At 42.6% G+C, this 25,847-nt stretch overlaps 1 long non-coding RNA gene across 1 annotated transcript; it reads left to right on the forward strand.

The window, feature by feature from the left end:
• The first annotated feature begins 12,778 nt into the window (after positions 1-12,778).
• Positions 12,779-14,324, forward strand: LOC311309963. The gene is made up of 4 exons (XR_014630482.1): positions 12,779-12,910; positions 13,121-13,211; positions 13,870-13,939; positions 14,095-14,324. It is a non-coding gene; the product is annotated as an uncharacterized lncRNA (long non-coding RNA).
• The last annotated feature ends 11,523 nt before the right edge of the window (positions 14,325-25,847 follow it).

Consider the following 25,847-nt stretch of genomic DNA (forward strand, 5'->3'; position numbering starts at 1 on the left):
CATGGGAACAAAACGTTTTTTTTTTCATCTTTAAGAAATGTACAGTGTGTTTTGCAGATTAATTAACTGTGTCAAACTGATTGTGCCACCACAAGACAAAGAACATCAAAGTCCCAGAACATCAAACACTAGCTGTTTTTCCACTGTCGGGCCGAAGGCAGTTTCGTTTGGCTCCGTTCTGTCCCGGACTCGTTAGAACCGTTACCATCTGTTTTTCCACTGTCGGGCCGGTAACAGTATGGAGAAGGATTTGGTTTATTTTGGGCTATTTCTGTTTTTTCTTTTTATGCGCCTACATGTGCGCACAAACCGTACCTTGCGTGATGGTGTTGAAAGAAGCAGACAGAGAAGAAAGAGAGAGGAAGATAGTATAGGCAGGAGGAGGACACAAATCAAAGTAGGTAACAACTAACGTTACACACTTACTACAGAAAGTAAACCTGTTGCGTTCTTGTGATTGAAACAAGTTTAGGTAGGCTACAGTAACGTTATATTACACAGGCTAGCAGCAGTGTTTCCCCTACGATACATTTGCAGAAGACAGCCTAAGTTGGAACACAGCTAGACAAGGGATTTGAGGCACGTTCAAGTAACTAACTTTGGCCAATACGACCGGCTAACGGCTAACAAAACCTAATGAAATGGTGAGTCCTGTTTTGCAGCTTTAGGGTGCGTGTCCACCGGTTAGCTGAATGTAGCTGAACAGCGCCAAGCTTACAGCTTCTTAGAGCACACTAGAGCTGGGGCTTAGAGCACTTTAGAGCTGGCCAGGCTACTGATGTTTTACACCTATGTTAGCAACGAGTGTTGTTTTTTTGCAGACTGCAGATTAACTAGCCTGGTTAAGATAGCTAGTTAATGTTCTCTGCAGTTTTGCCAAAAACCGACCGCTGTCGTCATCAGAACAGCCTTTTACAGCCTGCGCTCTAGCCCAAAACGTTCAACTTTTTTCAACTGCAAAAAAAGCTTAAAGCTCACGGCACTATAGCCTAAAAAGCGCTTGGAACACAGCTCTCGTCCCTATAGCGCCCTAGAGCTCATTACTGATTGTAAACTGGTGATGTGAAACCCATCAGGGAATGCTTTGAAAGCGCACCCCTCAAGAAATTGTGCCTGTTGCGCGTGCATGCTTCGTTGGTCCTGGCTTACCCGGTTCTAGGACCCACCAGACGCCACTGACCCCTACGTGCGTAGTTTCTCTCCCTATCTGCGTGTACGGGGTGTGCGGGGGGCATTGGGAGTAATAAGAGCAAGACCCCACGGTACGCTACTGCATTATAGACGGACAGTCCTCATTACAGTAGGAGTAGGACACTTCAAATCCTTTAGTAATTCATTTTTGTATGGGATGTGATGCACCAGTCGCTCTACGCCTACATGTTTTATTTTCGGTGATTAGACTGACTGTTGACTGGCACAGCTTTAGGTGGCGATGGAGGAATGAGCTGGTATTGATGCGTTTTTGTGCATGGCTGTAAGCCAGTGCACCTAGTATAGCGTTCGTCCAGTTATCACTCCCTCCCTCCCTCCGTTACTGTGGACAATGTAGGCCTGCATTTCCCTGTTGGCACCACAAGAGGCAGTAGTCCCAGCACACCAAAATCAAGAAGGACACCAAAATCAACCCGCCGATCTCCACTGCACAAGTAGAGTAGTGGTGAGAGCATTGGACTCCCACCCTGGAGACTGGGGTTGAAGACCCGGTGGGGATGACTTTATGGGACTATACCCCAAACCTCCACACGTTCATCCTTTCACTCCAACCATTACGCCTTGTCTTATAGATCAGATCCTGTCCCAACCCCAACCCATATACTAACCCCAACCCACACTAGGGACTGGAAGAAGGACACCGAAACCCACCCACTGATCTCCACTGCACAAGTAGAGTAGTGGTGAGAGCATTGGACTCCCACCCAGGAGACCGGGGTTCCCGGTGGGCATGACTTTATGTTATCATCAGTGTAACTCTAGACGGCTGGGATGGTGGTTTATGGGCCATTGGGGAATGGCACCACATCAACCTACTAGAGCTAGAGATGGAGTCGCTAGTGTTGCGCCACTTCGCCCAGCTGGTAAGTGGGTGCGATGTGATGGTGTGGTCGGACAAGCAGACCACAGTGGCTCACATCAACTGGCAGGGAGGAGTCCCGTAGACATCGCTTCACCGTTTGGCGGTATAGCTGTGGCAATGGGCTTATGTCAACCTCTAAATTCTCTACATTTTAGAAGATAATTACGTCGGGTGGGTGGCGGGTGGATGATTGATGAGTGCACGCTCAAACTCCATCCGCGCATCTCTACCGCTTATACAGCGGTGCACCAGACCTAGTTGGGCACAGGTGTGTGTATGATTTTTTTCTTCAATCAATGTTGCTGGCCTGGGTTTCTCAAGCCAATAGGAGCTTGCCCTGTGGGGCTTCACTCCACTCATAGAACTAGGGTTACAATACATAACTGTCGTTCCCGTCTCTGTCAGTCACTACAAGTCATGGTTTAGCATGGTACAGTCCCTGTCAGACACCGCAAGCCATGTCATAGCATGGTACAGTCCCTGCCATGTGGAGAGGAAGGAAATCTCTTAAGCACCGCCGGGGCTGAAATCTGAAATGGCTGATGGAGATGTCATCTTCTCCCTCGGGTCATTTATATTTTAGTGACAGTGGGGGAAGCGGCGGCCCACTTGACTAGGTTAAAAGAGGAGTGCCTGTCAGCTCTCATCAGCAGGCTGGGCAGAGAGGAGATATAGAAGAGGGTAAATCTGCTTAGGGAAACCATGATTATTTTAGCTGTTCCAAGTTGTACCAAGCTGCAAGAAGTCAATGACTATAGACTTCATTAGGAATGCACTTGCTTGGTTGTTGTTTTACATTGTTAGTTACTGTACACTGTTCATCGAGGTTCATTGTATATTGCCAAAAAACTAAATTCCTCCCAGCTCAAAACCCTTCTGTTTTTGAAAGCAGCAAAGGAGACAAAAAGTAGCTCAGAGAGATGCATGGGTGTCGGAACCATTATAAGTGAGTGGGACAAGTGGGACACTTTTTAGGTCCACTAATATTTTACCATTGTTTTCTGCACTTATCTACTCAAATTCAGTACATACATTTTATGTACTGAAATATTGAGTGACTCAGTGTGTGAAGACACTTCTTTTTTTTTTAGCAGCATGTACCATTTTTTTTTGTCACTATTTCACTTGGACCCCCCCGGTAGTAGCCTACACTTGGTTTGCTCCACCTGCAATACTGCACAGGCGTTTTCATCGGAGTCTAGACAACGTATACCCAAGCAGAGTAGAGCAGAGCAGAGAGTCGACCAACTGAGAAAAGGTAGATTCAACAATACAGCTACTGTAGTAAGTTTACAGAACGTCACCAGTTTCAGTAATCTCATTGCTGTCCATATAAAGTTGATTCTTGCTTAGGCTAGTGACTGATACCAGTGTATATTTAGATAAACTGCCCAACGTTGAGACCTAATAGGTCATAGAAGATCATAGAAGGTCAGTCTAAGGGTCATAGAAGTCCAGAGAAGAATTTCTGGACTGACTTGGTCAGCAAAGAGCCGTCACCAACAGCTGTAAGGTTGCTTAATCGGACATTAGATATAGGTCAGTCCCCTAGTCTAATCTGGAAATGGGATCATGTTGATGCGGCATAATTCGTGGCCAGGCCACTGCGGCAGGACACTGCGGCAATATGATTTATGGCACAAGACTGTCTCTCAAGATGGGGGCAACCTAGAATGACCAATCACAAGTTGGAACTGATCACTGTCCAATGGGACATGCAGGCCTGCTGGCCAAACCTACTGTAAACGATATATAAAGTGGAGACAACTGATGTGAAGGGCAGCTTTATTAACTTTGTAAGATTTGGTAGCTTTGTAGCTTTGAGCTGTTAGCTTAGCTTATCTTAGCAAGCTAGCATGTTAGCATGCTAGCTCACACCTGTTGGCTACGCTACTCTAACTTCAACTTCATGCTACTCTACTGCTGTCACGGTATTGTAATCGTCTATTCCTGTTACGTGACTGTTTTGTAATAAGCTACGTGTCAAAACTGTATTGGACCATGCCTAAAGCGTGGTTACTGTATTGTGTTTTGATATGCTTATTCTTTGTTAAATAAACTACAGAAAGATTTTTCTCTTCTCAATATTCATTGATCAGTAATGTTTTAATTAAGGTTTCCCACATCAGAAATGGTGTTGTCGGCAATAATTGAATATATTAAGCTATTATAAAACTGAAAACTCTGATTAGGGCGCAGAGAAAGTATTTTACCTATGCAAACAACGCGCAAAATAACAATTGTGTAGGACAGATGCTTTTGATGTGTCTATTTAAGAGTTAAAGTATAAGAAGGGCTTAATATCAGTAAAAGAACCTGTTGTATGGAACTGTTTAAGAAATGGTCAATGAATGTTGGACGAGAAAAATGCCAGGTATTCAGCTGTGTGGAATGTGCATGGGTTTTTCAATTAATATGTCAGTAAATTGTCACTATAAGCAAACAGATAGGAAAATGATACCAATGAGTTGTACGATTGAGCAACGCATAGCCAGTCGGTTGCTATTTCCCAGGATTTGATTAATTTGAAATAAGTGTATTATAGATATCCCTTATGAGTGAATGAGACACAGGCGCGTATTAAGATCTAGGGTACGGATAAAAGTGGACCGCTGGCGGGTTGCCAGGACTGGCTAATTCCGGCCCTGCGCCTGAACTTGAAATTCTAAAAAATACCAATAAATAAGTGACTGTAACTTTTTGGCTGAGCCTATAATAGCCAACTGCAGGGCTTAGGCTTTTCTCTCTGGCAGCAAACAAAACATAAGTCGTTATACAGATTCCAGGGTTATTAGGAATGTATGGGTTAGAGGAGCTGATTTCAGGATAAAACAGGAGGTTACAGCCATGGGTCGAGAAAAAGAAACAGTACAGGTACCGTACAGAATTGACATTAGTAGCCACATTCCACGGGATCAAACAAACAGACACGGAATTTGGAACAGGAGTGGAATTGTGTGTTATGGAAACTACAGAGTATGCTATATAGTTGAGGGTATCGAGAAAAAAGACTTAAAGAAACAGCAAAGTGACGATTGCATGGTCAAAAATAATAACCTAAATGGAGCACACACACACGCACGCACACACACGCACGCACACACATATATGTAACGCACACACATACGCGCACTTACGCACGTACAAACATTCACTAGAGCCAAAAGACATTCCAAAAAGGAACACTCTGTGAATAAAAACCTAACACCGCATGACGAGTGACTGTGTGATTACTAAAAATAATGATGCAATAATGTGTATGTCATAAGATAACTAACAATGCTTGAAATGCTAAGCGCTACAGCTATGCTAATGTGCTGAAACTTAATCATGAACTAAAAACCAGCTGATCTGAGTAAAGTGCTATTATAACTCTTTTGAGAATCGCTCTTGACGGTACGAGAGATGAGAGGCTGGGAAGAGCAGGAATCTGCCTGTTGGGTGTGTGCGTTAGCCTTGGGTGTGTGTAAGCATGACGAACAGTTGTCTGTCTGCCAAGGCACCGAGAAGCTATTAACAGCACAGGCTCAGGCGGGCAGCCCCCACCTCTGCTGCTCACTCTCTCTCTCTCTCTCTCTGTCTCTCCCTCTCTCTTTCAAAACTACTGTAACCCAAAGAAGATCACAGGAGAGTAATATTGGATTAAGCCAAAAATATGATTAGTTGTTAGCAAATTATGATATTAAACTATTGAAACTGCAATTTGAAATACCCTGAATATATATATATATATATTATTAAAATAATGGGAACTTGCTAATGATGACTGAGTACTGCCTGCAATAATGGGCCTTGTCTCCCCAGACGCTCGGGACACCTATTGTCCTGAGAAACAAAGGGAGGACAGTTCACCTGGTGTTCTGCAGGACATTTTGTAAATGGCTCGGTTGTCATGAATCAAGAAGGAAAAAGTATAGCCCCCCCCCCAGCACAGCTGGAAGACACTCAGCGGCCACAACAGGTATATACAGTACTGTTTTAAGAATTGGCACTGTAACGTGTATGAAGTAACGTAACAATACCAACGTTATCAGAATCTACAGAACAACAGACTACTTAAGGAAATATTGCTGTAATGTGTGCACAACATAACGATAATATGACTTCCTATGAGTATTGTTCCAGAGTAAGGAGAAATGAAGTTGTGAAGAGTAAGGAGAAATGAAGTCGTGAAGGAGAATCGATTCCTGTGCGTCTACCAACGTCGTTTGATTGGGCCAATGCCGTCACCAGTGGTGAATGGCGCGCAGATTAAGACAAATCACTGACCCAGTGATTAATTGTTTAACTGCCTGGGTGCCACCGCTCCACGTCTTCCATCTTGCAGGCTCGTAGGAAGGCACGTGATTAAGGTTTCTGATCAAAACTTTAGTAATACAGCAACGCTGTTTAACATCTGTGAAGTGTATTTTTACCTGCAGGATGGACAGAGCGGCCGTGGTGAACCAGCCATTGGGTCAAGCGAATACTACATGATACCGTAAGAAATGTTATCTCCACCGGAGAGAAATATTTCTATTGACATACAATCTAATAAATGACTGAACTAACTTGTGAGGTGCTCTGGAGCCAAGGTCCGTTCTACGATGGGATTGTATTGTCCATCATGGCCTGAAGTCCGAGAGCTGGAGACTAACCATCAGGACTACACTGAAGTAAGAGAGGATCAGGTGAGCGTGAGTGAGTAGCCACTTAACCAAGTAATAAGCTTAACCTGACTAGAATTTACTATTAAAAAGTAATAGGGGAAGCGTAGTGACTATAGTGACTATTAGCTTATCCCTGATGGGAAGGTAGGCACTGACTATTATTTGAGTTATAGGGAAAGCAAGAAGCAGTAATCAAGTAAACTATTTAAACTCAGTAGTATAGGAGGGACAAAGAAAAGACTAGTGTGTACATGAGGGCAAGGAAGAGAGAGTAAATACTATTTGCTAAATTATATTCTAGACTAAACAGCCCAAGCGAAAGACTCATTGGAAATCTAGTGCCCTGCAAGGGAAGAAATTAGTAATATTTTATTTTCAGCATAGTCATTTAGCAAAGAGAATTATAAAATCATTCTTTTAATAAAAACATTGTCCCAATTAGTGTTTGCTCTTAGCCAGGGTAGTGTTAAAGAGCAGGGCAAGACATTGTTTAGTATAATTATATTTTTTATTAGGAAATAGATGTAAAATATTAGAAAAAAGTATAGAATGTTTTTTAGAATAAAAGCGTTAGTTTTTATAAGCTGAATTTTTGCTAGAATAATTTATATTTTTTGAAATTTTTATTTGGACTGTCCAAATCATAATCAGTCTATTTTTACTCTCTATTATCACCAGGAAACAATGAGAGAAAGGTACGTGGAGAGAAAATCAATGACTATATGATAAATTGAACAAATTGTTATATTACACTGTTGTTATACAATTGTACTATTGAATAAGGAATTTGTTAATCTGTTGTTAAAGTTTCTGTGTGCAGCAGAAATAAAATTGGAACCAGACCAGTCGCGCAGCAATGGAGGTCAGGATACCAACATGAACCGTCTGTATGGTAATTAAGATTTAAGCGCAATCAATTGTCATCATTGTCATTACCAGTGAGATTGTTGTATTTTTACTTTCATCTTAGCGCTGTACTAACAAAGTACTATACTGTGGTGTTAATTTGTGTGTTTTTTAATTCAATCCAAAGGAAGATAGAGCATCATGGCAGAACCAAAACAGAGCAATACACCAATGACCAGACAAGTGTTGAGCACACATGCGAAAATTGTCCTGGAAGAAAGGAAACTAGATCTCTTTCTAGCCTGCATTTACCACTGTGTAAAAGACAAGTGTGATTGTTGACCAATGTTGTCTCTCTCTCCATTACAGAGAGGGGGCGGGGTCAAGGCAGTAGTGAATGGAGACAGGCCACAGCTACAGGAAGCAGGTAGAGTAGAGAGCGTCAGAAATTATCGACTGTTCATTGTTTGTGAAATCTCATCATACCCCAAAGGCCAGGTGTGACCATGAGACATGCTGAGGTCATCGCCCAAAAGAATGTGTACCCCAACGAGGCTGGCGCCAGACGGGGGAGGTGATTGACGGGTGAGCCCGGCGGCTGGACTGTGGGGTTCCGGCGGCTGGACAATAGGGTTCCGAAAGGAGGTCTATAGTTCAGGTGCGTGGAACATGGAATGTGATGCCGCACGGGGCAAGGAGAAAGGCGCCTTACCCCCAGCCAGACCTCAGAGAGGGACACAAAGGGAAGGCCAGGGGATGGGGTTTTAGAAAGAACAGTGAAGAAAGATAGCTCTAAAACATCAGGAGAATGGACAATAATTCTGCTATGAGTGGTCAATGCTTTATGCTCAACTAAGAAATTAAATTATTGATTACAGTCCCCTACAGGATAGATTTAGTTCAAACATGTCATTAATTGTCCACTGCATTATTATGATAATTCCGTGTCCAAAGGGGGGATTGGTTTATTTAGGAGCCAGGCAGTGTAGCTGCCGGAACCCTATTGTATTGGCCTATATTATTATTATTCTCCATCTTCCACTGAAGTCTAACTTCTCGTGGACAAAAATCAGGGCAAAATTGTCATAAAGGGTAGATGTAGTGTGATTTCTTTCAGAATTTTATCTCAGAAATTGAATTTTTAGAAAAATGTTTAATTCTGTCCTCTGAAACCAACACTACATTACCCACAATCCAACGCAAGCTCCACCAATCGGAGACATCGCTGTTGGCAACCTTACCCAGCCCCTGCCGAGGATTACAATGACTAAAGTCATTGATTGGCCAAACTGAGCGACTGCTGCTGAAGTTAATGTTAAGTTATGAAGAAAAGCAAACAAAACTGGCTACACTAGATCTTCAGACTGTCATTCACAAACTCAGTGACCAGATTGTCATTGAAATTGAGCGACAATGCATCAAAATGTTTTACAATACACAGTACTGTCAACAGCTTTCTCTTTCCTTTGGTGAATATTATGAGACTCTGATCACTTCAGCCACTCATCCACAGTTTGAAGAGCAGACCATCATTATATGATGCAACTTCTATTGTTGTATCCTTTGTTTCAGTGTGTATACTTTAATCAACAAACATATTTTCATGGGCTATTACATATACCACACGTTCAGTGTTTTATGATGAAACAGATTATAACCTATTATCATACACCATGGTGACTGGCTTAGTCTATTTGTAAAGCCAAACGTCAGTTGTTGCTAATAAGCTCAGTGAGATAGAGGATGTTGCTTGGTGTCAGAAGTTACAAGTTCAATCCTCAACTAATGCAAAATGAACATTGGAATGTCAACTTTCTTGTTGCCTTCATATTCTCTTGCTCATTGCTCCAAAACTTGCCTGAAATTGCCTGGCCACGCCTCATCGTTGCGTAGCAGCTTTAAGTGTGGTTTGATTTTGGCAAGATTTATTTAAACTCAAGTAAAAGTTTTGAATAAGTTTTATTTTGATACAAACCAAGCAGCAAGTTTAATTTAATGTACAGACAAGGCGCTGGTCCGAAATTTATCTGCACAACAATTTTATCAGAAATGTATAATAACTTTAATTTTTAATTGGAACAAGAAAATTGCAAATGTTTTTGCTGATAAGGAAAAGGAGTAAATGTGGTTGGAATTGTACCCTAACTCCTACGCTATGCTGAGTTCCAGTCTCCCCTCTACACAAAAGTGAATGTGGACATCTGTAACCTCTGCATTGTGCTGAGTTCCAGTAACAAAGGAACAAAGTGACTCTTGAGCCAAAGACCATCAAGGAAGGACGTCTATGGAGTGCCAGTCTACCCAGTCTCCTCTACACTCTACTGGACTGATCGGAAGAAGGACATTCCTAAGCCAGGGAGTGTGGGTGTAAAGGATCAGACGGGTGGTAAAGGACATTCCTATGGATGCCATCAGACGGGTGGCAGAGGATTAGACGGTGACCATCAGACGGGTGGCAAAAGACTGGACGTGTGCCAATGGATCAGACGGGGGAGGAGGAGAACGAAGGACCTCAACCGACATCGCGAGGAGGCAGAAAAACATGTCCGTGAGAATGACTTGTCTTAATGAATAATCACTAATATATACATATTGTCATTATTTATCTGTAACAAGGACAAAGCAGATTATTTATCTGTCAGTGTACGAATTTTTGTTTGTTGTGTTTAACAGTCTTAAAAGTGTTTAACCGTCTTATGTTTCAAGTTTTAAAAAGAAAATGGTTAAGAACTGTGTGACTAAAATGCTGGTTTCCTCTCCACATGTGTTCGAGAAACTCTCTCTCTCGCGAGATGGCTTGGCTGTGGGATTTGGACAAGGCAGTGGAAACTGGCGCCAACTGTCCCCTGAAAATTGAGGGCAAAGACGCAGGACTCCGCTCCCTACTCCAACCTACAGACAAAGCTAATGTTTTCTGAATAACAAACACAATTCTTTTAAAAATTGACTGTGTGTTTTTGAGTTAGCATCTATTGTCTGAAGTTATTGTTTAACGTTAATTGTTGTTTTATTGACATTTTTTAGTTAAGCTAGCAGCCAATGGTGACCAGTTTCAGTAATCTCATTGCTGTCCATATAAAGTTGATTCTTGCTTAGGCTAGTGACTGATACCAGTGTATATTTAGATAAGCTGCCCAACGTTGAGACCTAATAGGTCATAGAAGATCATAGAAGGTCAGTCTAAGGGTCATAGAAGTCCAGAGAATAATTTCTGGACTGACTTGGTCAGCAAAGAGCCGTCACCAACAGCTGTAAGGTTGCTTAATCGGACATTAGATATAGGTCAGTCCCCTAGTCTAATCTGGAAATGGGATCATGTTGATGCGGCATAATTCGTGGACAGGCCACTGCGGCAGGACACTGCGGCAATATGATTTATGGCACAAGACTGTCTCTCAAGATGGGGGCAACCTAGAATGACCAATCACAAGTTGGAACTGATCACTGTCCAATGGGACATGCAGGCCTGCTGGCCAAACCTACTGTAAACGATATATAAAGTGGAGACAACTGATGTGAAGGGCAGCTTTATTAACTTTGTAAGATTTGGTAACTTTGTAGCTTTGAGCTGTTAGCTTAGCTTAGCTTAGGTAACAGCTCACCTAAGCTAGCATGCTAACATGCTAGCTCACACCTGTTGGCTACGCTACTCTAACTTCAACTTCATGCTACTCTACTGCTGTCACGGTATTGTAATCGTCTATTCCTGTTACGTGACTGTTTTGTAATAAGCTAAGTGTCAAAACTGTATTGGACCATGCCTAAAGCGTGGTTACTGTATTGTGTTTTGATATGCTTATTCTTTGTTAAATAAACTACAGAAAGATTTTTCTCTTCTCAATATTCATTGATCAGTAATGTTTTAATTAAGGTTTCCCACATCACTACATCATAGCTAGTTTGGCCATAAAACGGTTAAAATAGCCTTAAAACGCATTGTAGGCCATCATTGGGGCTTTTACCCTGCCATTTACTGCAGCATTATGCATTGATGGAGGGTACCTTCATAGCTAGTCTCGCAAGCCAGATGAGTCGACTTCCGGCCCGGACTGTCAACTACGGCTGCGTTCCGAATCGCATACTATCCTACTATATAGTATGCCAAAACAGGATGTAGTATGTCCCAATACATAGTATGCCACATGCAGTATGGCAAAAATACCAGGATGTCCTACTACATCCGGCCGTATTTTGCAGTATGCAAGCCAGCAGGAAATGTGCGTCACATGTGCGAGTCGTGACAGCTGTAGACAAATGTTGCGTTATGGACAGCGACGGATGTGGGCAAATTTCAAGGCACAATGTTTGACATGACAAGGTAGTATTTCCCAATTGGATGCCTACTGCTTGCAAAGTACGTTTCTAAGGGCAGCTGTAGTAGGTACTGGTAGTAAGAAGTAGAAGTATGCGATTCGGAACGCAGCCTACGTCTGGTATTCGCCTTATTCACTTCAGGTCAGTCTGATGTAATTGGGGGTGCGGATGCGGAAGTGCCCGTTGACTTCAATATTAAAGGTTCACTGTAAAAAGGTCAGGGTGCAATGTGGCAATTCGTTTTTTCATTAGAATGTCAAAACGGAAAAAGGTTTTTTTGGCCCATAATTCTGTTGTTTCATTCCAAATGGAGAAATGAAAACCCACATCCCAGCAAGTACTTAAAACGGCCGTTTTTTCACTGTTGGTCAATTCATTTTCTTCATATTTTGTTTCGGGCCGTGAAACAGAAAGACGAACAGCTGATTCCTTATTTCATTCTGTCATTCCAAGGTGTCAGGTAGGGAAAATGAAATCACGTGGTCTGTTAGGGTCAGGGTGCAATGTGGCAATTCGTTTTTTCATTAGAATGTCAAAACGGAAAAAGGTTTTTTTGGCCCATAATTCTGTTGTTTCATTCCAAATGGAGAAATGAAAACCCACATCCCAGCAAGTACTTAAAACGGCCGTTTTTTCACTGTTGGTCAATTCATTTTCTTCATATTTTGTTTCGGGCCGTGAAACAGAAAGACGAACAGCTGATTCCTTATTTCATTCTGTCGTTCCAAGGTGTCAGGTAGGGAAAATGAAATCACGTGGTCTGTTAGTCACGTGGTCCAGTCCAGCATCACAGGAAGGTACATTAATGGAGATTAAGTCAGTAGTCGATCGAATTATTGTTATTAAAAGTGGAGAGGGTGTATGATTTTTTTTTCCCGATTACCGTCTAAAACAAGCGAAAGGGCGCTGTGGGTACAGCGTCTGAAGAGAGGATAACGCCAGTGGTGTTCGCTAGCTGCTGGACATGGCCAGGTAACTTATGGGAATCGTCTCCAGGACAGAGTTCGTGGGAAACATTTTGTGAAAAGTAAGTATTCGTTACTCTTGTTATTATTACAATATGAAGTCAATGTGGTCTGCTGTAGCTTTTCCTATTTCTAGAGCCAGAATGCTAGCTAACGTTAGCTAGACTGCTAACCTGTGAATTACATTAGTGTTTTGCATGTAACTGTATACAGAGAGGCCGATTGCTGATGCTCACCACCCAGTTTTGCCTTCTCTAACATTATTCCTTCAGGCTCAGATCTAAACCTCCTTGGCTCAGATGTGTACAGTGACTGGATAAAGAGAGGACCTGACATTGTGGAGTGATCACCAGGTCATACCCAGTAAGTCCATTTTATTTGTGGGCCTTGTTGAGTGTGACGGAGGACACACTCAACAACATTTGAACTGCTATTACATACAGTATAGGCTAGGGCTAGCTGCTGCCCTGTCCTCTTCCTCGTGTCTGGCCATCTTGTACATCACGTCCTTCCAGTAGTTGGCGCAGGCGAGTGCGACTGGCCTTTGGTTTCGGCCAGGTCATCTCCGGTACATTGTGGAGCATAGCTACATCTCATGATGTGTTCCATGGTTTGGTGTTCACCGCACACACAAGCATTTGAAGATGTGAATTTCCATTTCTCCATGGTGTCCTGCAGCATCCGCAGACGGTTCAGTGTTTTCCAGACAACCCGTGGTTGATTGTGGCCAGTAGCGAGACATGCATCTGGGATGATGCCTCCCTCTGTCTGGCTGCCCTGTCTGACATGACATGACTTTTGTTTGCTGTATTCCTGGCCCTGATTCACTGTTCATCATATGCTGTTGTTCTACATGAGACAGGAACTCAACTACAATAATCCTAAGGGGAACTCAACTACAATAATCCTACCATGAATTTACAAGTCGGCACACTGTAGCTTTTTTGCCATTTATTAGCCACAACAAGTCTTTATTCATGAACTAGAGACTTGCAGTGACTAACATGATCTTGTCTTCTAGGATGCCACCGCTGATGATCAGTATAAACCACGTAGTGAGAGACAGGACACCGCACCCAGCACCGCTCAAGGTAAAAACAATAATGTTAGGGCTGTAATAGGACATAAGTGTAGACTCATTCTGTGTAGACTCTCGTTCTGTGTCTGGTGGACATTACTCCCTGCAGTCCCTGTAGAAAAATGACAGGTTGTGAACAATCTTTTCCTTTTCTTGTCTGGCCCACAGGTCCAGTGAATGTTCCAGTGCCATTTCCCCCAGAGTTGCTTGCCCTGGGCCTGGACCTGTCTACCTCTCCCCGACTTGCCCCTTCCCCCTCTGCCTCTGCTCCACCCCGTCCTGCCCCGAGCAGGAGTTTAGCATGTTTGCTAATTGTGCTGTTAGCTAGTGACGAGTGGCTGTCTCTCTGCAGCACTGTAACTGTAACTGTTTTCATTTGACGTGTGAGTAAAGATCGACTTGACCTGACTTTGTCACACGTCTCCTTGTCATTCTACTCCCACACTATCACATTGTCTCCATTATGTCTTTCACAATGACAGAAATGCTATTGCCTATTTCTGAAGCAAGTACTTTACATTTTGAGTGGAAGTTCATTCAATAGCCCAATGATTAAAAGGTGCTATAGATTTGGTGACATGTTGGTGAATGACCGACTGTGTACCTGTTCACGCATGTGCTTAACATTTAGATATGTCTAGGTCCTTTAACAAGAGAGGTATATTGTTATGAGAAATGTATTTCCTCTTTTAGCAACTACACTTAAGAACAACAGTATTATACCGTGTAATCAGCAATGGGAGCAATTACAGAAAGACATTTGTTATAAACTTAAAACTCTGTTTTACTGGCACTGCATTACAGGTAGGTTATATCATCCTTGCCTCCGTAGGCAATAACCGCAACACTAACTGCTAGAAGCTGGATGAATCTTCTCAACACCTGTCCAAATTATCTATCAGAAACCTATCCAGGTGTGTATCCGGGGGGCTGGTAAGAGATGTATTGTTATATACGACCAAGGACCACATTCAAAATAAGTGTTCTTAATACTGGAATGTGCCATACTCTGGGCAATACTTGCATCTTTGATGTATGTGATCAGTTTTACCCAAAATAAAAATCTATCAATCATAAGCTGTGACTGCCATGGAGAGTCAATGCTCAAGATCAAGTAGCCTTACAAATATAATTAATTCTCTCCAGCAGAGCTCCACAGAATAAAAGCCCCTATGTTCTGTCTAGGTAGGTAGCCAGGGTTTAAGGAAGACACACCAGGGCACACGTCACACCTGTGTTAAAATCACTACACTGGTTACCGGTCAGTTCTAGAATCGACTTCAAAATTCTTTTACTTGTCTATATATCTCTCCACGGCCGTGCACCTATATACATTTCAGACAAGCTGGTTAGGTACATCCCCAACCGACCACTTAGGTACTGAACTGCTAACAGTTCCAAAAGTCAGGACAAAAAGACAAGACATTGCCATATGACAAGTTACTCGTAGTTGTGGCCAACCCTCAACCCTGCCTATACCTGGGCCCTAGTACACAAACACATGCACACACACGCACTCACTCACACACACACACACACACACACACACACACACACACACACACACACACGTACTATATCCACCATGTCTCTCCTATAAACTATTTAGCCCTTTTTGCTTTGTAAATTGTAATATATTGTAATATATTCCCCTGTATATTGTTCCTTAGCCAATTAAATGTTTTAATGTATTGTTCTGCAAATGTTCTCAGCCATTAGAAAACATGCTCCAGGAGCTTGCTCGATCGTCTCCTTGAGAGAGGTCAGGTAATCATTTTTACAGCTCAGTTTTCTGGCCCCCAGGTGATGACTGTTTTTTTTGCTTCCCTCTGGAATATGTCGGGGTGGGGGTGTCCCTATGCCCACCCCCCATGGCTTTCTGTGAAGTGCATTGCGTGGCCTCTGTGTATAAAATGTGCTATATCAATAAAGTTTGACTTGAATTGACACCAATGCTGGTTATTGGAACATACACACACAACACAATGATTGCCACTTTGTCATCTGGACTAAGCCTGGGATTTTGATCTTTAATGTCCCACAGGATGAGGAGTGCATCTCATACATTTTGAATGAGACTTAAAGGTATGTGTCTTATTTTACTGGTGATTTATTGTGGCAGTAAGTTGTTGACTAGTAAGTAGTTGAACTTCTTTCTTTTTTCCCAAAAGATGTGTGGAGGCCCATCACATACTGTACTTGCAATGTTGGCTGGGATTCCAGGTGGTGAAGAGGAAGGCGATGCAACGATATGCACATGAAACAGACCCACATTTCCTTGGACCATAATCTGTTCTAACAATACTTGCAACATGCAAACAAAACGGCCCTGTGATTTAAACCATGAAACAGCTCAATTAGCCTTCAGTGTCTCTGCTCTCCTTTATTGAATGATTTCCAAGAGTCAGCCAAGCCATGCTCACCAGTCACTTTTAAAGTTTTTAAAGAGTTCCTCGCAAATTGTTTTGAAAATATCACATTTGTCCTTGTTCTATTCCGTTCTTTCACACTACCTCAGAAGGCACATCTATAAGAGACCTTTGTGTCCGTATGTTCTAGAATGACTAACAGGCTGATGAAGGCCACAGACACATCACATAAATTAAAAAGCAAACACATTATTGGAGTATTATTTTTATTATTATTTATGAGTTGAGTATGAGAATTTTGTGGCTTCAAAAATATATAAACCATTGTCCAGGCAATCAGGGATTTTGCCGCACACCGGGTAGAATGGCAAAAAAGGCGTTATTTTTATTTTACTGATAACATAAAATCCACAATGTGAGTTGTCTTGAAAGAATGGAAATCAAACATACAAAAATAATTAACTTGTTTAAAAATAAACAATATTAGCTTATTGGTCTCCAGGTGATGTCTTTGTCATTCAAAAACTGTTCCCTTACCCAGGCCTGACTCCTTCCTCCCACTAGGCCTAGCTATTTACATATCACCCTTGCCACAGTACAGACAAATGGTCACTAGGGTTACATCATATCGCATTAATCAAGAAAATCAATAATCAAATAAATACATTCAATAAAGTAAACTCAAAACCATTTAATAATATTAATATGGCTCCTACAGCACATGTTCTAAGTGTGTTCTGCTTGACAAATACAACGGTTAAACATAATACATGGACATCAAACCCAAAAGGCCAACAGCCAGTAACTTGGCCTGCAACGAGCTATTATGTAGATTGTCATCATTATCATCCCACCACATGAAAAGAGACATTCATTTGCATCATCAGATCTGCATAACCGGTATTAATTTAATGAACTTAGGTTGAAAGTTGCTCAGGGAAGCACAAACAGTTAAAATATCACTCTGCAATGGTACAAGAGAAAGAGGAAGGGTGTGTTTAAGGATTGTAAATCTTTTCATTATTTCAGTCGCTCTCGCAACTTGTATACATAAAGCAAAAAGCTGACAAGCTCTCTGCACTGCATGTCCTGGTAGTTTCCCTCTGCCTGTGAGGAAGGAGGCATGACTAAAGTAGCACCATGTCTACGTAGCTAACTCCTGACTGATGATAGTCTCTCTGAAGTCTCTATTTGGTCACCTGGTTTAATGTGTGCACAAAAACCAGATTGTGAAATTATCACCTTGTCAGAGATTCTCCATCCCCACATTTTGATACATAAGAAACTGCCCCTTCGTGTGTAATACTTATTAAAGCTTTTAAAGTGTGGTGATGCTTGTAGTTCCTCCAGCTGTGCCCTCGCTCTTAGGTCAAATGGTTCTCTTGTGGGAAATCAAATCAAATTGTATAATGAAGCACATGTCCTACACAAAGGTAACACTATGCACATTACACCAAGAAACAAACATGTCAAGATACATTAATGTTCACATATGTCTGTTAGTGCCACACCAACTCACTTGATCAGACAATTGTTAACCTTAATAACGCCTTAGATCTTGCTGTCCTTCCGACATGCTAACTCAATGCAGAACGGCCCGTGCGATTGAAGCAAATATAACACACTTTAATAACTATTTACAACAATGACAAAGAGGCAGGTGACTGGGAGGAGGACGGTGGCACTAGTTCCAGTGTCCGAAAGCCCCTCTGTGATGGCTGGGTGGAGGGAGAGGGTGGCATTAGTTCCAGTGTCCGAAAGCCCCTCTGTGATGGCTGGGTGGAGGGAGAGGGTGGCACTAGTTCCAGTGTCCGAAAGCCCCTCTGTGATGGCTGGGTGGAGGGAGAGGGTGGCGCGGGGGCATCTCCATTGGTATCACTTGTTCAAACTGTAAGATATTTAAGAAGAGATAGACATATTAAAATACTTTTGTTTACTGTACATTGTGTTCTTTCATTATGTGCTCCAACAATTACTGTACAACTTGCATGCACTTGTTACACACACGCGCACACACACACACACACACACACACACACACACACACACACACACTTGCGAGGAAAGATGAACCAGATGCATTAAAGCCTCTTGGAAGGGTCCAAAATGGTGGTTGATTGACTTGACTTCCTGCTTTCAGACAGTGCAGACGCTTCTGCTGCTTGCTCTCGCCTTTGTTTGCATTTTCTGCATTTTTCAGCTGATATTGTTGCTTTTCTTCCATAAGAAACTGTGAGCAGTGGCTCCTGGATACTTTAAAGACTCTAATATATATTTTTTTTTTTTTGAAGATTTAGTTGCCATATTTCAACGTCTTTATCATCTCCTCACGATAACGTGAGCACGGCAGCAAGATGCCCCCTTTCACTGCAGATGACTTCCACAAACTTCTGCAGAAGATTACAGTGCTGGAAACAAAAATGAACCGGTTAGAGATGAGTGTGGATGTCAATGGACTAACTGGGAACGACACCACCTTACCATGGATTCAAAACAGTACCAGACAAGAGCATGCTAACACACCGCTAATAAGCACCAAGGAGACTACCAAGAAACAGGAGAGCCATGTACTGGGCACTAAACCTACAAACCCTCCCTGGAACTCTCTTGGTGCAAAGCCTAAGAGAAATTCACCTCCCAGGGAAAAGGGAGAACAAGGCAGAGACCCGTCCCTGGAGAACTATGAGACTGACTGGCCTGCATTATCATCCAGGCAGAGTGCCTCTTCAACCCCTGTCCCTAGAAGGACACCGCCGTGGACAACCGCAAAAGGGAGAACCAGAAACAAATCTCGCCGACAATCAACCATACAACTGGAGAACAAATTTGCCCCACTGTCTGATGACCTGGATCACATCTCTTCTTCACACAGCAGGGTAAGGACTGAGAGTAAACCAGAAAGTAAAAGGCTACCGACTGGGCCTCAAACTCTGATTGTGGGTGACTTTACTGTAAAAGATGTGAGAAGCATGTGCGGTGAAAGCACCAAAATACTCTGCTTTCCCAAGGATACGGTTGCTGACATGACAAAAAAAATCTTGCATATCGGGGTTACACATCCAACTGTGGAAAACATCATTGTGCACGTGGGGACAAATGACGTTGCGCAACAGCAGTCGGAAGTTCTTAAACGAGACTTTATTGATCTGCTGAACAGTCAGTTCTCTGAAAGCGGAGGTGTTTATCAGCGGCCCTCTACCACCAGTCAGAAGAGGGGTTGAGAGATTCAGCAGACTGTTGGCACTGAACACATGGCTCTAAACTGCCTGTACCACTCACTCAGTGCGCTACATTGACAATTTTCCATTTTTTTGGGAACGATACCATCTTTTTCAGAGAAATGGACTCTGCCTTAACAGGTCCGGAGTAAAACTGTTTATCTCCAATCTGTTCTATTCTCTGCGTCATCCATCTGCTCCCTCTGCCATGGTCAAGGACAAGAGACAAGAAATACCAAAACAGAAGGAAGACATATCACAACATGGCAGAAACCTTGAAGAGCTGTTGCTTCAACAAAGCTCTGATTATGGGAGACACCCGCGCCAGGAAGAAGAATCTTCACACCACACCCCATCGACAACAACCCAACGATGCCCCTCCCCTCCTCCACCACGCTCACCAATCAAGGGCCTCATCAAAGCTGCCACACTGAAGCTCAGCCAAATTGATGAGCTACTGCAAGAGGGGAAGTCTCTCACTCCCCCCCTCCCACTAGCACTCACCAGCGAGGATCCACCCCCCCAAGAGCGGGAGTCTCTCACTCCCCCCCTCCCACTAGCACTAACCAGTGAGGATCCACCCCCTCCACCCCCCCAAGAGGGGGAGTCTCTCACTCCCCCCCTCCCACTAGCACTCACCAGCGAGGATCCACCCCCCCAAGAGCGGGAGTCTCTCACTCCCCCCCTCCCACTAGCACTAACCAGTGAGGATCCACCCCCTCCACCCCCCCAAGAGGGGGAGTCTCTCACTCCCCCCCTCCCACTAGCACTCACCAGCGAGGATCCACCCCCCCAAGAGGGGGAGTCTCTCACTTGCTTCCTCTCACCGGCATCCACCAGCAAGCACCTTCACGCGCTGTATTACGCGCTCCCAACCGCCCTTACCCCCTGCCGGGCCCAGCCTGATAAAGGCACAGCACATTCAGTTACTTGTTTACCAAATACAGCAAGCTCTAACTGATATGTACTGGGTCCAGGCTACAAGGCTAATGGCACTCATGACCCCTTCCAGGACAAGCCAGGACCCAACGTGATGGTATCTTCCTCAATTCCTGTCTTGATAGGTAATAGAAAAACAATGGTGAATCTGCTAAGTAACAGGAAACACTCAACCGGCTCTACAAATGTATCAAATTTAGTATCTATTCCTCGTCAGCCACAAACTATCACAGAGAAATGTGCAGATAATACCCTCAGCACACTAAACTTAGCTTTATTAAATGTCAGATCTTTAACAGGAAAGACATTTTTAATCAATGATTTTATCACCAACCACAATCTTGATTTTATGTTTTTAACTGAAACTTGGCTAGACCAAGGTAACAGTGCAGCTGTTCTTATTGAGTCAACTCCTCCCAACTTCAGCTTTATGAGCGAGGCTAGAGTGCATAAGAAAGGAGGTGGAGTAGCCATCTTGTTTAATGACTCCCTCCAATGTAAGCAGATGTGTTATGGAAATTTTGGTTCCTTTGAATATGTGGCTCTTCAGTTGAATTCCTCTTCTCGAACCATATTTCTAAACATCTACAGGCCACCCAAATACTGTCCAAACTTCTTTGATGACTTTGCTGAACTGTTGTCTACTGTCTGCATTGACTTTGACTGTGTGGTTATTGTTGGTGATTTTAACATCCATGTTGACAACCCTCAGGGCAGAGGGACTAAAGAGCTAGGTTGTGTCCTTGATAACTATGGACTGACTCAGCATGTGACGGAGCCCACACACAACAAGGGGCACACTCTGGACTTAATCATCACCAAAGGTCTGAATATTTCTAAGGTTCAGGTGTCTGATGTTGCGCTCTCTGATCATTCCTGTGTTTTCGTTGACAGTACTATCTCCATGCACACAAATTCTCAATCAAAGGTTATCTCAAAACGGCACATCACTGAAAACACCAGTGAGATATTTACTCAGGCTTTCTCGTCCACACCTGCCCTCTCTATGGCCTCAGTCAACGAGCTTGTAGATAATTTCAATGTTAAAATTACAAACATTATTGACGCCTTTGCACCCACTAAGGTGAAGGTGGTCTCTGGTAAGAGAAGATCTCCATGGAGAAACGCCATGCTGGTCAGAATAGAAAAGAGAGAGTGTCGAAAATCTGAACGCAGATGGCGAAAAAAAATCTCCATGTTCATTATGACATCTATAAAGAGAGACTTCGCATTTATAATATGGAGCTGAGAAATGCACGGCAGACCTTCTTTTCTGACATCATCACCAAAAACCATAACAATGCGCGTGCTTTGTTTGCCACTGTTGATAGGCTGACAAACCCTCCTGTGTCAGTAGCCTCTGAACTTCTATCCACCAGGGCCTGCAATGAATTTGCCTCATTCTTCACTGACAAAATTCAGAAAATTAGACAAGCAGTTAGTGCCTCCATTCCAGGTACAGGACATGTGTCGTCACAGTGTCCACTTAAAATCAATACCATGACACAATTTAATCCGATCAACCATAAAACCCTGGGTGACACTATACAATATCTGAAATCCTCCACCTGTTGCCTTGATGTTCTACCTACAGACTTCTTCAAAACTGTATCCAACTGCATGGCCTCTGATTTACTACAAATTGTAAACACATCTCTTCTTTCAGGTGTGTTCCCACATACCCTGAAAACTGCAGTCATCGAGCCACTCTTAAAAAAGAATAATCTAGACAGCTCACAAATGAACAATTATAGGCCCATATCAAACCTCCCATTTCTAAGCAAAATAATTGAAAAGGTTGTTTTCCAACAACTGAATAACTTCCTGGCACTAAGTAATGGCTTTGATGTCTTCCAGTCAGGATTTCGACCACACCACAGCACCGAGACTGCTCTAATTAAGGTATTTAATGACATCCATTTAAACACAGATAATGGCAAAATCTCAGTCTTAGTATTACTGGATCTCAGCGCTGCGTTCGACATGGTAGACCACAACATACTACTAGGCCGACTGGAAAATTGGTTGGGAATTTCTGGTACAGTGTTAGATTGGTTTGAATCCTACTTAAAGGACAGGGATTATTTTGTGTCTATAGGCAATTACAAATCTGAGCTGACAAAAATGACCTGTGGAGTTCCCCAAGGCTCCATCCTGGGGCCTCTTCTGTTCAACATTTACATGCTCCCACTAACTCAAATTATGGAAAACAACAAAATATGTTACCATAGCTATGCAGATGACACACAAATTTATATCACTATATCACCAGGAGACTATAATCCCATACAAGCGCTGAGTAAGTGCATTCAACAAATCAATGATTGGATGTGCCAGAACTTTCTCCAACTAAACAAAAATAAAACTGAAGTAATTGTCTTTGGAGCCAAAGAAGAACGATTAAAAGTCAGTGCTCAACTTCAATCAGTAATGCTAAAAACCACAAACAAAGCCAGAAATCTTGGTGTAGTCATAGACTCAGACCTGAATTTCAACAGCCACATTAAGTCAATTACAAAGTCAGCCTACTATCACCTGAAGAATATATCAAGGATCAAAGGATTTATGTCCCAGAAGGATTTGGAAAAACTTGTCCATGCGTTTATCTTCAGTAGACTCGACTACTGTAACGGCATGTATACAGGTCTCTCTAAAAAATCGATCAGACAGCTGCAGCTGATTCAGAACGCTGCTGCTCGAGTCCTCACTAAGACTAAGAAAGTGGAGCATATCACACCAGTACTAAGGTCTTTACACTGGCTTCCTGTCTGTCAAAGAATTGACTTTAAAATACTGCTGTTGGTTTGTAAAGCACTGAATGGTCTAGGGCCAAAATATATCTCTGATCTGCTCATATGCTATGAACCATCCAGACCCCTCAGGTCGTCTGGCACAGGTCTGCTTTCTGTCCCCAGAGTTAAAACAAAACATGGAGAAGCAGCATTCAGTTTTTATGCTCCACATATCTGGAACAAACTTCCAGAAAACTGCAGGTCTGCTGCAACTCTTGGTTCTTTTAAAACAAGCCTGAAGACTTTTCTTTTTGCCACTGCTTTCTAAGAGGAGCTATGTTTACCAGTATACTGCACTGTAACTTTTATTCCTATATTCTATTTGTCCTGCTTTTTGTTTAAATGTCTATAATGACTTGCTTTTTGTTTTAATGCTTTTAATTTGTCCTGCCTTTTGTTTTAAATGTCTATAATGTCTTGCTTTTTGTTTTAATGCTTTTAATGTCTCATGTAAAGCACCTTGAATTGCCCTGTGGCTGAAATGTGCTATATAAATAAACTTGCCTTGCCTTGCCTTGCTCAAAAAGGGCTGTGATGTCCGGATAAGCCTCAGAGAAGCGCCTCTCGGCCTGATGGCGTTCCGTGACATAATGAAAGGGGTCTCGACCAAAAACTGATAGCCTGGTGAGACTGGAATGTCTATTGTAATAATAACAAGAGTAACGAATACTTACTTTTCACAAAATGTTTCCCACGAACTCTGTCCTGGAGACGATTCCCATAAGTTACATAAGTCCAGCAGCTAGCGAACACCACTGGCGTTATCCTCTCTTCAGACGCTGTACCCACAGCGCCCTTTCGCTTGTTTTAGACGGTAATCGGGAAAAAAAAATCATACACCCTCTCCACTTTTAATAACAATAATTCGATCGACTACTGACTTAATCTCCATTAATGTACCTTACCTAGCTAGCTAGCTTCAGACCAATAAGGACTTTTAAATGACCCCGCTTCCTGTGATGCTGGACTGGACCACGTGACTAACAGACCACGTGATTTCATTTTCCCTACCTGACACCTTGGAACGACAGAATGAAATAAGGAATCAGCTGTTCGTCTTTCTGTTTCACGGCCCGAAACAAAATATGAAGAAAATGAATTGACCAACAGTGAAAAAACGGCCGTTTTAAGTACTTGCTGGGATGTGGGTTTTCATTTCTCCATTTGGAATGAAACAACAGAATTATGGGCCAAAAAAAACTTTCTGTTTTGACATTCTAATGAAAAAACGAATTGCCACATTGCACCCTGACCTAAAAACACCACTTCAAGAACCAAAACAGTCAAAATAACAGGCTGAATAAAGGTGAATGAGCCATAGTTAGCCTTGAGCTGCATTCTCTCCCATGTATTTCCAAACGCGAAAACAACGGCAGTGTCTGGTAATGATGAGTTTGTAACCCCGATAGTGTATTCAGCCTGTTATTTTGACTATTTTGGTTCTTGAAGTGGTGTTTTTACAGTGAACTTTTAACATTGAAGTCAACGGGCACTTCCGCATCCGCACCCCCAATTACGTCAGACTGAATATGGCAGCTGAAGTGAATAAGGCGAATTCAGACGCAGAAATTTTGATGAAGGAAGTTGGGGGAAAAATGGGCTAATATCCTGTCAAAATTCCGTAGAGAGTAGTAGACCGTCCGGACCGGAAGTGATGAGTTTTTTTTAAGAACTTCCTTTTACAAATTCTAAGCGGCTGAAGTCCAGACTCTCTCCTCTGTAGAGAGTCTGGCTCCGAGACTACTTCATAACTAACTGTTAACTAGCTAACGTTACTGCCAGATAATGCTGTGTAGGCTAGGGATAACATGACTGGACCAGTAGCCTAGCTCTGCCATGGTCCGAGTTAACACTGGATCTTTCCCTTACTTTGAGCAGCACTGTAATGTAGCTACATTTTCAGCTACGTTTTCCAAGTGGGTCTCTGTGTCCCGGCTGCATTTGTCATCTGACTCGTTGTGCCAACAAATTAATGCCCCATAGCCTATTATGGCTCACTCCTTGGCGCCATCTATTGGTTTGTATTTGTAAATCTCTAAGACGACGACTCATCACAAAGAATCATATGACTGCAGAGCATAGCCTAAAGTTTCAGTGATCACAGTTTGCAGTCAAGCAAATGCAGGTTGTACACAGCTTGTAGCCTAGCTGTTGTTGGTATAAGAATGTAGTTGTGTAAACTGTGACAAATGCTAATGCCTGGCTCTAATGTTCACATTAATTGGAGAATAACTAACCTGCAAACTGTGTGTGTGTGTGTGTGTGTGTGTGTGTGTGTGTGTGTGTGTGTGTGTGTGTGTGTGTGTGTGTGTGCATGTAGCCAGCCAGCCAGTTAGCCAGCCATCATGGCAGAAAAAAGAAAAATGGACATTACTTTTTTTTTTCCACCAAAACGCAAAGTAAGAATATTATGGAATAAAATACTACCTAAAAGAATAACTGGTTAATGTTCACAAGAAATGTGAAATTATGTGAAATGTGGAATCACTAATATGGAAATGTTATTATGTCATTAGGCAGCAGAGCAGACAAGTGACACACGGCCAGTTCAGAAACAGACAGGAAGAGACAGAGAGTCACAGGTAAATTAGACTTTTGTTGGC

The sequence above is a fragment of the Borostomias antarcticus genome (assembly GCF_949987555.1).
Source record: "Borostomias antarcticus genome assembly, chromosome: 6".
Lineage (NCBI taxonomy): Eukaryota > Metazoa > Chordata > Actinopteri > Stomiiformes > Stomiidae > Borostomias > Borostomias antarcticus.